The 14,674-nt window shown below is 38.4% G+C and overlaps 1 protein-coding gene across 1 annotated transcript in view; it reads left to right on the forward strand.

The window, feature by feature from the left end:
* The first annotated feature begins 2,585 nt into the window (after positions 1–2,585).
* LOC139737542 (forkhead box protein N3-like) overlaps positions 2,586–14,674 on the forward strand; it is a 100,732-nt gene continuing 88,643 nt past the window's right edge. Inside the window, exon 1 of the mRNA XM_071648215.1 lies at positions 2,586–2,769. The gene's annotated coding sequence lies outside the window, so the exon portion shown is untranslated. The remainder of the gene's footprint in view (positions 2,770–14,674) is intronic.

Consider the following 14,674-nt stretch of genomic DNA (forward strand, 5'->3'; position numbering starts at 1 on the left):
CACTGCACAAATTTGCCCCTGCCTACCTTCAAAATATTCATCTTCACCAACCACCACGAAATCTCCGCTAGCCGAACTCAGCACAAAAATTACAGGTACCTCGAATCAAGCATATATATAGTTGGTGGGGGGGGGGGGGTTGGGGATCGTGCTTTCTCATACATGGGCCCAAAACTTTGGAACAACCTTCCAATATATTTACGACAAGTATCTTCTATTGACGGTCTCAAAAAGAACCTCAAAACCTACCCTTTTTAATTTAGATTGACAATTGTTTACATGTTATGTATGTGCGTATATTGTTTGTTCGCTTATCGTTCTTACAATTGTATACTAGTATCTTCTATGATACTCTGTTGTAAGGTAATATTCTTTTCCATATCGCCATGAGTATCTTTTTAGCTGGAATAAGCGCTTTATAAGAGTCTCTCCATTATTATTATCATTATTATGCAAATAATTATTAACACTAAAATGAAAACAAAACCTTTACCATTATGCAAGTATAGTCATGGGGCCATTTGACTACAAAAACAAACCTCACATACTTAATAAAATAAACAAAAGCAGACATGAAAAGAATGGGTAATTAAAATGTGGCGAGAAAAAAGGTGAATTGAAGGTTTAAATCAATTAAAGGTTTCATTTGGCGTATGCATTGTGTAGAATATCCTACAAGATTTTCCTGCGATTGATTCATGCAAGCAGAATCGCCATACAAACATAATCGCCATTCAATGGTGTTTAAATGATGCAATAGATACAGTCGCAGACTTTGGATAATCGAGGTCATTTCAAACTTTTATAGTTCCTATAATACGTGAGGGCTCTTTTACCGTAATTCGTCTTTGGTTGTGTATAATTATCAACAAGATAAAGTTTCCTAAGGCCAGATCGTGTAGTGTAGATTCTCGACAACAAAATACTGTATACCAGTTAGATATAAGACGGGCAAAGATTATTAATCGGAGCAAGTTTAGACTAACGAAACTGGAGTCTGTCTAACTTTGAAGTGTAATACAAATATATTCGTTGGAAATTTGTAGTGTACATTCATTTATACTATAGAGACTTATTTTGCAATACTTGTAATCGACTGAGATATGACTTACAGCTCTTGTTCTACTATAAGAAAATGGAAAAATGAAGAAAGGAAAGTGCACTATGTATACCATCACATCAGCTGTCATCCAATTCGCAATAAGAAAAATGCAAAGGGCCAAAACAGAGGAGATTGAATGAAAGGAATATATATATATATATATATATATATATATATACAGAGAGAGAGAGAGAATGGGAGAGAGAGGAGAATAAAGGAGAAAGATAGATTTAGGAAGGAAAGGGGGACAAAGGGGAGAGAAGAGGGCTTCGACCAGATTGACCATTTTCCCTATTTTTTCCCTTCAATTAACTTAGTATGATGGAAATATACATAATTTTCTTGATACCATGTTTCCTATCGCTTGTGTAGTAGACAATATGAAAATGATCATTTTCATTTATCAAGTTCCCATCCTAGGCAAAACTAAGGCAAAGATCATAATTTCCTTATAGGTAATAGTGATGGCAAAGCCAAAAATTGAATATGACAATAACCATTTGGTGATAATGATTCTTCCAATTTTCACAATTATTCATGTTGTTGCTTGTTATGGATGCAGTATATTGCATCTGCGAATATATAAAAAGTCTTCCATAATGGAGGATATAATTCATTCGAAACTTATACTCAACTGTTTTTTTTTTCAATAAATCGTTCGAGTTGTTGGTAAATTGTGTAGGGTACATGCATCAAATATCTAACGCGAATTGTGGTTGTCCTACTATTATGACTAAGGGTAACTTACAATACTGAAGTAACGTCTGAACCCTTTTGAAGAGCAGTTGTAATGCTGATTAGTCTACCCTATACATAAAGAAAATCATATTATTATAATGCTTTGGTATAATTTATATGATTGGCTCTCAATCGACGATTTGAAGACAGCTCAGTGACCAATCTCGTATTATACGTAATGCTTGGTAGACTCAGTATCCAATTACGAAATCTCAAATCGAAACAAATATGTGGCCTTCTGGAAATGACCAATTCTTACCACAGGTCAGCACGACACAACGTGGTCGACAGCAGTCAGCGGTCCACAAGCAAAAATGGAAAAGGCCGTGACAAAGGGTTTTCCCCTTTCGAACATACCGCCTGGCCTCTGAGGGCGTGCATAGGATATACCGAATTCTCATTGGTTGCTAAATACGCCATCTGTGGCTCTTCGATGTTACGTACTAAAAATTGTCTCCCGCTGGAAAAAAAATAATGAGAGATAACATCGCCTTATTAAAGAGTAAAGATTCAAAATAAATCATGAAACTGTGAAAACAAATATTTAGATATCGATTTTAAGTAAAAAATGTGGCCATTTAACGGAAATTGTACTTCCTTAGTTAATAAGTCTCCAAAGGACATAAGGAGTAAAGCGTATCGTAGCGACTACGACTGGCTGTGCCAGCGTCCCTGTGTGCAGTCACCGTGCACTATCAACTGTATGGCTACACTGGGTGAAGAGAGCGCTACCACGACACTACTACACGTGCACTGGCAAGTCGATGGCCGCAAGCCTGTAGCATCTTCCCTGAGAGCCAGCGGATCCGGAGTTCAAGCGACTGTACTGACTGACTGACGATCTGGCTGGCCAGCTGAATCGAAATTCAGCATACACTTTGCAAAGGCGTCGAACGTAAAATTTTTCCCTCGTTTCTCGACTTGAAAGTGTGAGTAGACATATGAGGATGAGACAGTGACAGAGAAAACAGACTTATCTAGATATCATGTTTATGTCCTCAATGTATGTCTTCAATTATATATTGTTTTTAAGAGTGCATGTTTCACGAGTTTGAAGTGATTTTGGATGCCATTGTCCTCAACTTCTTGTGGTAGCTTTGTGGGTAATTTCGTAGACCAATGCGTCATTGATCGTTGTTTGGAGGGGTGTGGATTTACTCACGTGCATGTAGCGCGTGGTTGCGTGAATGTTGTAATTTTTGGTGACGTGTCTTGTACTTTCGAAGGCCTATAAGTTTTAAGATCTATTATATGTCCGTCCTGTATGTGCTAGATGAATTTCAAAATTTTGTTATCGAATGTGTAAACTATATGTGATTCGGTTGATTCGAGAACAGTGATTTGTTTCCCACAAAAGCCGTGACATGTCCCGAGAAGAAGGGTGCATAGCCTCATCGCTCAGTCTGTACAAACATATCGAGTACAATATATTGTTACATGCGAACAACTTGGATAGAATGTGTCGATACAGTGATGTACGACGTTGGTTTTTATGGTCTTCTCAGCGTTACTTTTTTTATCTTCTTACATGTCTTTTTCAACCCAAACGGAAGTCGGGCGAAAGCCTTTCCTGCGAGCTGCATTCTGCACCACGCACAAGGTTGTCAGTCTCTTTGTCTGCGGTAGGGGCTGGGGACAGTGGGGTGGGGACTCGCAGGTCATGTGTGATTACGGATAGAAGCAGCATGCTTGCGTGTTACACTGGTCACATGGTCGGTGTGACCAGCTCTCCAGTGAATGGGTTGATTTCACTCTTGTCTCCCACAAGGTTGCATCAACATGTCTAGCTACTACACATATCGTGCATTTTTTCCCCCTCAATACTTACTAAGTTAGTGATTGCCATGGAAAGTTTTGCAAATGAAGAGTTTTATCACAAAACAAGCAAAGTACATTCTTGTTAAGTTGAGATATTGATAAGAGCTGCTACTGAGTAAAGCTGCTAATAAACAAAGAAAATAATAAGAAAATAACAGGATATTTTTGATCATAACTTCTAGAATATTCCTTGTTTTGTTGCAAGTGAGGTGTTACTGGAAAGGTTACATTTTGCTCTAGGCCTATCTGATGATGGACTTCCTTTGAAATGTTTAAGATTGGTGCTTAGACCATTTTGCAATAAAACTCTTCAAATGCAGAAATTAAATGACAAAATCCTACTCCCAGTACTGCTACTATAGACTATAGTCTAAGGAAAAACTTAATCAGATCTCTTAGATTTAAAAAATCATACACCACCTGGCCTTCATATCTGTTTAGTTTTATTCTTCTTTACCCCACCCGTCACTCCAGCTACAATTTGTACACTACAAGTACAATTGTAGGTAGGCAACACTAGTTATGCATACATTGTAGGTGACTACAGTACACTTGTATATCTAGGTGTATGCAGTGACTTGTGTGGGCACGTTTATTTCTGCCTGCTGAACTTTGTTCAGATTATCTTTGATACCACTGTGCATTATGCTGTACAGTTGTAAGTTCAGCTCAACTTCTTGGACAGTGTTATTGCTTTTGTCTTGCGAGTTCAGTATTGTATCTGAAATACAGTTATAGCGACACACAAGTGTGTATTCTATATGTTATATAAGAAGAATCTGAAACAAGTTTCCATGGATACTAATGAGATACCCAAGTAGGCTTCCTGTATTCACCTTGGTCTTCACATTTAATATGAGACTGATGCAAGACAGTGTAGTGGTACAGCATCAGTTTAGCATCAGTCACAGCTTAACCCGTTGAGGAAGAGCCACGAGTACATGTATACTCGGGCAGGTGTCTATGGGCAATGCGTGTTGTAGCAAAATCAGTCCGTCCTCGACGGGCTAAAATATATTCACTATGAAATCACAGTCTCGCACCAGTTGCATGCTAGAAGTGAAATGCCACATTCATTCATTCATTGGGTGTATGCACAAAAACAAGTGTGTAAAGAAACTATTGGCATGGCCGATGTAGAGTGAAGAGGCAGTAAGCAATAAAACCAAAACAAAGAAAAATACATGCCCATGTACAGTTTAGATTTTTGCAGTCTCTTTAAAGAGTTCTAACAGTTTGGAAAGAACTTTTCAATCTTTGCAGTCATTGCATTTGTTGATGAGAACAGCCAACTCGTTCACTTTATCGTCTAACTGTACCGGTAAGTTAGACGTTGTTGAATATGATAAATATATGAAGTCGATGATGTTCTCACATATATCTAGATACCACTGTTCGATATCTTAGACTATAAAACGTGAACAAGGAAGGGTACATTTATCAACTCACTTCTGGTGTAGAATTAACGTTTCCAAATAAAAGACTTTCACTTCTGGGGAGATTTTGGAAATGGGCAGTTGATAAATGCAGAACTGTTATGGTTATGGGGTTAGAAATGCCTTTCTGAAATGCCCCCAAGTGTGATTTAATGCATTTGGGCTAGAAACACGTTTCTGTAGAAATGATAAGTGCAAAGTCGTTTGAAAAGTGTGTATACCGATTACCCATGCCAAATGCATGAACTCCACTCCTCTCAATTTGTATAGAGATGATAAATGCAACAACTCCATGCACTCTGAAAGGCCTTTGCAAACATGTTTTGAAATTGGGTATTGAAATGTGTTTCAAACATGGGAAAGAGGGTATTATATGCAGTCAAAAACTTACATTGTATTAAACAAAAAATGAAAACTTGTTCTGCCTCTTAATTGAGAGATGCTTTCCCAGTGGTAGCTGTCTGGCATCAATTCTGTACTGAAATTTCAGTTAGATTGGTTTTAAACAGGGCTGATGCGGGACATGACCATATCACTTTAAATTAAAAGATGGAATGCAAGTATTCAAACTGACAGTTGTCTTTCATCAGTTGCAGACAAGTTGTGTATCAGCTCTGGAGTACAACTATCATGGCCAGATTTCCACATCAAATAACTTTGAAATGCAACTAAAGAACTACTCTCATTTATCATTTTAAAGTTTGATATTTGTTTTGAAAACTTTGTATTAGTATTTGTTAGTTTAACCATAAATATGTTATGATGATAGTTATCTAATAACAGAGACTTGGAAGTCAACCACAAGTATCATTTCCTTTTTGGCCCAATATCTCTGTCTGGCTCCCTCTATGATTATTCTAATGAAACAGCTTGCTCCCATGTGCAGATACAATTAATACTTGCAGGTGGTTTGAACACACATGGGGCTTTAGTTGTGTAAAGAGTACATACATGACAGTGGATAATATATCATAATTCTGTAGAAATGTGTTCTGGAGCTAATCATGCTGTTAGTAGAAGTACATGTACCATATGTTGATCAATACAGAATATTGTTACTGTGCTCTGCTGCTGATTTGATTATGAATGGCCGCATGATAGTCCCAAGGTATGATTTATAAAGACATAGTTTTCGAGCAGTGGACATGTAATTTAGCATATATTTCATTATGCTACTGAAAGGTGGAAGGAAAAAATTATTTTCCCTGTAAATGGCCAAATCCTTTGTACTGCTGTGCTTCATTTGATACATACAGTACCGGTACCTATGTAACTAGCTAGGGATTACTTATGAATTTACAATTTGTACATTCAATGGTACAAAATTGTATATGCTTCGTTGTCATTGAAGGGAATTTCTTATTTATATAGTGTGCTACTCCTTGTTTTAAGCAAGTGATAGTATTGTACATTGTTTCAAGAAAGATGTTCCCTATATCAATGTGCCTACACTTTCTGAACTGCTATTATTGAAAGATGTACATCATTTGTGGCTTTGTTCTAATATACTGTAATGCAGAAAGAAAAAGGAGTATGCCTAATAGTATGGAAGGAGTAAAGTGATAGCTTTCATGTGTGCAAATGATTTAAGGTACAAAGTACACCTTGGCATGTGTACCAAATCAATATTCAGAGAGCAGAAATACGAGCTGGAAGAAGGCATGTGTTTTCTAGTGTAGAAAGTATTTGCCACACCATGTGTGTTAAGCACTAGCTGAGGCCTGGACTGTGTTAACTACAATTGTACATAGATGTAAAGCCACTTTGCACTCTGCCATGAGTTTATAGACAAACACTGTACAATATATGAAGCTGAAATCATTGATCAAGTCTGTAATATGTAATACCATACAAAGTATCCTTTATGGAGAAGAAACTCAGTTATTGCATTTATTTTTCAGTGTGGGCATGAGTTATAGTTGTTAAATATATCATAAACCAACCCCTGTAATGTTTGTAATCATGATTACATGACTTTTAGTTCTTCAAATGACGTAAGCAAGAGATAAGATTATTTCCATTTGTGTGTCTAACAGCCATCTGTTTGAAATATGTCATTGGTGGAAGGTCATGATATTTATGAATGGTCATTAATATTTTCAACATGAAGGCAAATTGCACACAATTTACAAACTTGTTTACACACGTACACATACATAAAGACTAAAGTGAGATGTTTTTTCAGCGATAAACGGGGTTTATATAAAGGTCAATTTGTTTCAGCTTCATTGTGACAAAGTTCCAAATGTTGCATGACAAGTTTGCCATAAAGTCATGGATTCAGGGAAGCCAAGTTCAGAAAACTTTTATGAGTGAGGTTTTCATGACTGGGCATCTCGGCGAGCGAATGTGCGCGTGAGCGAGGGTGTGGGAGGGGTCCCCCCCCCCCCCCCCCATGGCCTCCCAATTTCAATTTTTAGCTCTTAATGATGCGACCAGGTGCATACTCAAGTGACTATTTTCGACTTATTTTGAAAGAGAAAAGGAAAATACACCTTCAATTGCAACTATCATTTTAATCTTTGGAGCTATGCTGCAGACTTCGCCCGATGCGTGAGAAAAATGGGTGCCATGCGTGAGATCGTGAGACGGCCCCTAAATGCTTGAGTAGCTCTGTGGATTCAAACAGATACCAAGTTTGACTAATAATAATGGGAAGCTTCCATAGAACTAAACCATACAGCTAATAGTCTATCATTGTCTTTATTCGAGTCAGTGGACATTGAATACAGTGGCTGTGAATTACAGCTAATTGTGCGAATCAATTTGTGGTTATGCAGGCATATTAGTATATGTCCAAAGTATGAATCCTCAGTGACCAGTTTCAAAAGCCCAGTCATCACTCTTCCCCTATTTTCTTCTGAGCCTGAGGGTGTCTACTGATACAACTGTGTACCTGCAGGGTGTAATGTTATGTTGAACAACCCACTGCTGGAACAAGTAAATGAGGTTAGTTGTCCAAATTTGCTGATTCTTGGACTTTGTTAGTTTTATAACTTACATGGAGACTGTTGCCATAAATTTCAAGGTGTATGAAGTATATATGGCAAAGCCTGCACACTAAGCTCTGTGGTTTGCACTTATTTGTAAGCAACACTGTGGCCTAACGAGATATATTGGATCTCTGGATCAGCATTTACATGTAGCTCTCCAGGGTGTCAGCTCTTCCATCATATGTGATATGTTGTTGACAGATGTGTGTCTCCTGTTGTCATGGAAGCAAGAGCGTACGCTTCCATGCATGACCAATTAAGGATGGAGAAAGATTGAACATCAATCATATTTTTGATGCATATTTTCACATTTTTTGTTGTCTTGTAGCCAAGCACTGCTGCCTTTTTTAAATGGTACCAGTAAGTAAAATGCATTGTGCGATCAGCTTATCCTGCTGACTATATGACATTAGCTAATAAATGGAGGATGCCTAAAGTTTTGATTTTCTATTCTGGGGAGCTGCATAACAGGAAAGTTTACCAGTAAAATAAATAACATCTACACAGTATGTTCTTTCTTGAAAGGATTAACATATTTCATTATATCTTCCCGTCCAGATGGATGAAATGATATTCTTCATGGCTTGACAATCCCCCCATGGCCATCTTTTTTCTCATGTCAGGGATTAGTTAAATGCTGCCTGCATGTCTGTTGTCCCCTCTTCATTGTTTGATGAAGTTGTCGCCTCACTTTTAAGATTGTCCTTTTGAAAAGGAATGCATACTTCCATGTTAGCGTGGGCTAATTCATTTATGGTATTCTTTTATGTCTTTAGAATTCAACATTGTGTAGAGAGGAATTCAGTGAAACCCAAAACCATAAAATATCTTTTTAATAGGGGTAAAGATTTACTCAGGTACTCTCATATCTACCCTGACCTTTACACACAAAATTTGGCAGGAGTTTATAGGTTTATTTGTGTTTTTATGCAAGGGTAAAAGCAGGGAGGTTAAATACTAAAAGTAGGCCTTGATTGCATTTCCTGTTTTTGTACCGCAATGTTTGCAATGTATGTGATGCCCATGACCTCAGTGTTAGAGTTGGAAATATTGCAATGCTTTGATAGGATGTGGTCTTCCCTAGATAACTTTTACATGGATTTTACATTTATGTATGCTCAACTGATACATTCTCTTTTTCACATACTCAATTTTGCTTAGTTCTTAACCATCTGAAAGCATTTTCTTTTTCATGTGCCTTTTTGTAAATGGGTTCACATTATCATAAAGCCAACACCTTTAATCACTTTGGATATCATAACAGGTTTCCTTTTGTTAAAAGCTGATTACTAAGCTACTACCTCAATAGTAAAATTACACTACCCACATTGTATGCCTTCAAATCCCGTGATTCCTCTAGAGAAGACTACTACATTTTATTTCTTCTTGAATTATTTCCTTTTAAAGAGATCAGACTAGATTCTGTATCGTTTCTCCCTCTGTCCTACCAGGGAGGTGACACCTCCCTGGTCCTACATGACTCTTGGTATGGTCTGTTCATGGAGCCACTAGCTATGGTCTGTGTATGGTCACTTTCTACACTCCCTAGCTACTTACTTGTATTAGGAAGATTAAGTGAAATGTGGCAGAGCTGTGATGAAATGGAAGCAAACATGACCCAGCTTACAGGCTTGGCCAGAAAGCTTGTTGTTGCCATGGAAACTAAGCTGACCATTGTACAAAGGCCAGGCTATGACATACAGCTGTACAATTTGTACTAAAGAGTTGCATGCAAACCCTCACAAAGGAGGCAGGGTCTGGAAGACAAGGTTCTTGAATACACTACAATGTATGGAGCTACTAGTTCCATGGTATAACCCTTATTGTTACATCTCAAGTGTTGACTTAAATTATTTTCTAACTGTGCCTATTAGATCACCTATTCTGGTGTGTCTTGGGGAGAATCAAAGCATGTGGTGATTTTCACAGTATTAAGCTGAATAAAATGGTGCAACTGAATTTGTTTATCATTTTAAGACACTAAGACCACCCGTGATGCCCCGGTAAATAGTTTGTGCTCAGGATTATTTCCTTTGAAGTATATTCTACTGTATTCCTTTGATGATGCTACCAGCAAACATCCAGCCTGGAAGGTTTTGTCTTGGATCAGATATGCTTCTGAGAGGATTAAGAGCTGCAGAGGTCAGGGTCCAGCCATACCCAGTCCAATCTGCCAATCAGTCATGCACCAGTAGCTGCTAATGACCTGCACATTTCATTCATTTTCACCACAAGTCCATTTTCCTGTTATGCACTGTTCCCTTTTTTTTTAATTGCCTGATATAGAATAGCCTGCAACATTCTAAGGAAAGCAGGAATTATGATCACATCTGCATAGAAAACACGTAAGGACCTATAGAATTGTTTGTCCCCCTTCTGAAAAGCTTTTGTTTTATGCTGTTTGGACACACATACAGTGTATGTGTGTACAAATGTATTGTGCGCAGGGATTGTAGGTGTGTAAGAAAAGAATATCTGCAAGCAGTTCTTGGGTTCTCTTCTAGATATTCTGTTGTTGTTGCATTGATTGAGTATAGGTAAGTAGAAAAAACAACAACAATGATCTTACATTCTGGGATGTTTTAAAATCCCATAACTCTCTCTTTCTGTCTTTCTTTTTTATCTATTTTTTTTTCTTCTAAACATATACACTGTACAGTGTACCTCATCTCAGCGCCTGTCACTAGCCACAAATGGTAACACAGTAAATTGCAGAATAAAACAGTTCTGTACCTTGTTACATTTAGCATCACACAAATGGTTCTTAGTGGTTGTACAAGTGTATTTGCTGTAAAGTTCAAGTATCGGTGATGGAAAGTTGTTAAGAAGAGAAAGAGAATGCCCGGTTTGGGGGGGGGGGGGGGGGTGATCATGCAGGCATCTTTTTGATGTCACTTGAAAGAGCTTTTTAAGTTAAGATGGCTTACTGAAAAAACTCATTATAGACACTTGTTCAGACTTGCTGGGGTGTTCAAGTTCAGTGATGAGCAAAGTGGAGATGGTGGTATTTAAAGGTATTTTGGTAATGACCTTTTTGGTTGACTGGTTCCAGTTCCCTTTGAAGCTGAAAAGCAGTTTCAAAGCTTCATATTCACTAGACCATATCCTAACAGTAAACTGTTAGATGTCGCCCTAAACAGCCTCCCTGCACACAAGACATGCTACCGTATATAGAAGCTGGCCACAAATTTAGCCATAAATCATTTCAGAAAGATCAACAAGTTGAATATTTTAGTCACATGTAGTCTTCTTTTTTTAAATTTTATTAAAGGTACATTATGTATTGCAGTGCACTGTGAATGAGTTCTAAAGTGACATTACTGCCTCATGGGTGTTGACCATACTGGTGTTCATGTTGTAACATGGTCAAATGAAGAACTTGAAGGCACCAACTGTGAGTGCTATAAAGTTGTACTTATTTTAACAGAAAATTACTTGTCTTCATAAATGAAACAATTGTTGAGCAGTATAAAATCATGTAAAATGACACCACATTATTCATCACTAGACTTAATAAATTGCTTGATGGATATAATGGACTGGTAAGAAGGATTCCCACTAATTCAGAAGAGCTAGGGAGTATATCCGAGAAGCTGGAGGAGTGTTTGGATGCAGGCAGGTGCACCCAGTTTTGGGCCCCTCTTTGCCCCATGCCTTTAGCTGTGATTTGCCTCCGAATGATGATGGCAATCGATTGATGTGAAATGATTTTTCTCTTGTCCTCAATATGCTTGGTGTTTCACCCACAAGTTTTTCTGTTGTAGTGTGGTGGCTTAATTTACATTGGTAACCATGGTGATGGAGAAGCAAGTCAGTCTCCAAAGGTGACTTTGCCTCGGGCTAAAGAATGGAGATATGGCATTGAACCAAGCCATGGAATGCTAGCTAATGTTGCAGCCCACATCCTTTTGTGTAGTTCACCATTAAATCAGAATCAGGTTTGCAAGAAGAAGAAGAGAATATGATGCCTCAACTATTTTTGAAGTATAACCCATTTGGGAAAATTTGTTGTGAAGGGAATAATTAAACAGGCATAAACTGTAGATGACTTATTTATACAGTAGGTGAATTTCACTTAATGGAAAACAGTAAAAAACAAAGCATTAAATATTATTCATGAAAATAATACAGTATATTCAATTAGGTGATTCTTGGGCCATTTTTGTCGAGCCCATCAGAGGTGAGGGGAGACTAAGGGATCACCTGCGGCGTCTGTCCATCCGTCGTCCATCCGTCCATCCGCCCGCCGTCCATCCGTCCGTCGTCCGTCCGTCATCCGTCCGTCTGTCATCCGTCCGTCGTCCGTCCGTCCGTCTGTCTGTAACGCTACTCTGGGCTTCAATTGCAATCAAAATTCGGGGAAGAGGGGTCATACAAAGTTTCACATTTTTCCTTATATGAAGGTCACCTCAAGGTCAAAGCTCACAGGCAGGGGTCAATGAACTTTTAGAGCCCAATGTTAAGTTTTAATGGCGCGCTTCTATTATGGGTCATAACTTTCGATCCATAGGTCCGTTTGTGACCAAACTTGGATGGTAGATGTCCCTTGGGGAGTGGATGGTCACCACAAGGTCAATGGTCACAAGCATGGGTCAATGAACTTTTAGAGCCCAATGTTAAGTTTTTATGGCACGTTTCTATTATGGGTCATAACTTTCGATCGATAGGTCCGTTTGTGACCAAACTTGGGTGGTAGATGTCCCTTTGGGAGTGGATGATCACCACAAGATCAAAGGTCACAGGCAGGGGTCAACAAACTTTAAAAGCCCTATTTTAGTTTTTATGGCGCATTTCTATTATGGGTCATAACTTTTGATCCATAACTCCATTTGTGACTTAACTTGGATGGTAGATGACCCTTGGTGAGTAGATGGTCACCACAAGGTCAGTGGTCACAAGCATGGGTCAACGAACTTTTAGAGCCCAATGTTAAGTTTTTATGGTGCGTTTCTATTATGGGTATCACTTCTGATCTACAGGTTCTTTTGTGACCAAACTTGGATGGTAGATGACCCTTGGTGAGTGGATGGTCACCACAAGGTCAAAGGTCACAGGCAGGGGTCAATGAACTTTGAGGGTGCAATGTTGAATTTTTATGGCACGTTTCTTTTTTGCCATAAATTTTTACCCTTTTATATTTCTCGTTATATGTTATATCTCTTTTTTTTATCTGTTATATCTCTTTTTTTAAAATCTGTTATATCACATTCGCGTACAATTTCTTGTACGCGAATGGGCGAGACACATTATGGCACTTGTCTTAATTCATTCATCTAATTATCAATGTAATGACTTGGGATATAAAGTGTGTAATGTCTGTAAACTTTGAAAATTTAAATCTAAAATTTTGAACATTAAAATAAATTCCTCTGCACTTTTTAACGCATTAAATGTCCAAAGCCACTTTCAGTTCTCATCATGTTCTCCAAAGGAGAGGGACAGAGAAGTGGTTTTAAAGGGGAGGGAGCTCATTCCAAATATAGCATAGGAAGGAAAGATAGTGAACAAATTCTTCTGCACCATTAAACATGATATATTAGGGTTCAGCCCAAGTCTTACACACTTGAATAATAAGCCAGGACGCCTCACTTAGAAAATCCTGATATGGCGCAAGACGGTGTATGCTGTGAAAGGGCCTCTGCATGCCTGTTAATTGAATTCCTGCCATAATACTCGAAAACCAAATCAGAATTACCTTACGCTTCAGCAATTATCGTTGGCTCACTCAATGAATAATAGACAAAGCTAACTGTGCTGTGGGATTCGCTTCATTGCACGTCTTGAGTGGGAGGGCGCTTCATAGGCATTTCTCCTTGTGCCATCGTCATGGGGAGCCCGTCACTGTCTAGTCCTGGGGTGTGTCAGGTAGTAGCTCCATGGTTGGTGGTTCCCACACATAGAATGTAATGCATGCATGTAGGAATTCATGGAGTGAGTTATTAATGGAGATTATATCCCAGAACAGATCCCAAGCATACTACAAGTATGTACTTGAAACAGGTTTCTGTTCAGTACAGTGTGTATGGGACCTAGCCACTACGTAACAGCTTACTGTAAAACACAGTGTATTGGGGATAAAAATTCAGAAACAGAAAGGGGGATCAGCCAATTCCTCAACTGGCATTTCTTAGTGTGTTTCTAGAAACATATCTATCATGCTGCTATGAGCATACCTTGTGACACATTGGTGCAAAGAAGTATTGATTGCGAGAACTGCTGATTACTGTACTATAACATACTGGGAGCAAAGAGATCTATGTGTTGTACTGCATGCTTCAGATTTCCACTACATTCTGGTGTGATGGAAAAAGAGTATATTATTGTCTACTCACCATGACAACAGCAAGTGAAGCTCCTGGTGTGATATTCAAGCTGCTGAAAGCTGACTCGCCAGTTTCCTGTGTTCTAGTTTCACAAGTTGAGTGCAATGTGACATGACAGAGCTTCTTCCTTGTAATGCACGGAATGAAGTTTGGATATGTGATATTATCATTCTATAGTCTGCATCCCAAAATATATCAGCCATTTATAATCGTATTTAAAGATCAGTCAGTCAGTCCCGTTAATCAATGTACATATGACAAACA

Source organism: Diadema antillarum, unplaced genomic scaffold (assembly GCF_040938485.1).
Source record: "Diadema antillarum isolate AM-2024a unplaced genomic scaffold, OU_Dant_1.0 seq00000696_RagTag, whole genome shotgun sequence".
Classification (NCBI taxonomy): Eukaryota; Metazoa; Echinodermata; class Echinoidea; order Diadematoida; family Diadematidae; genus Diadema; species Diadema antillarum.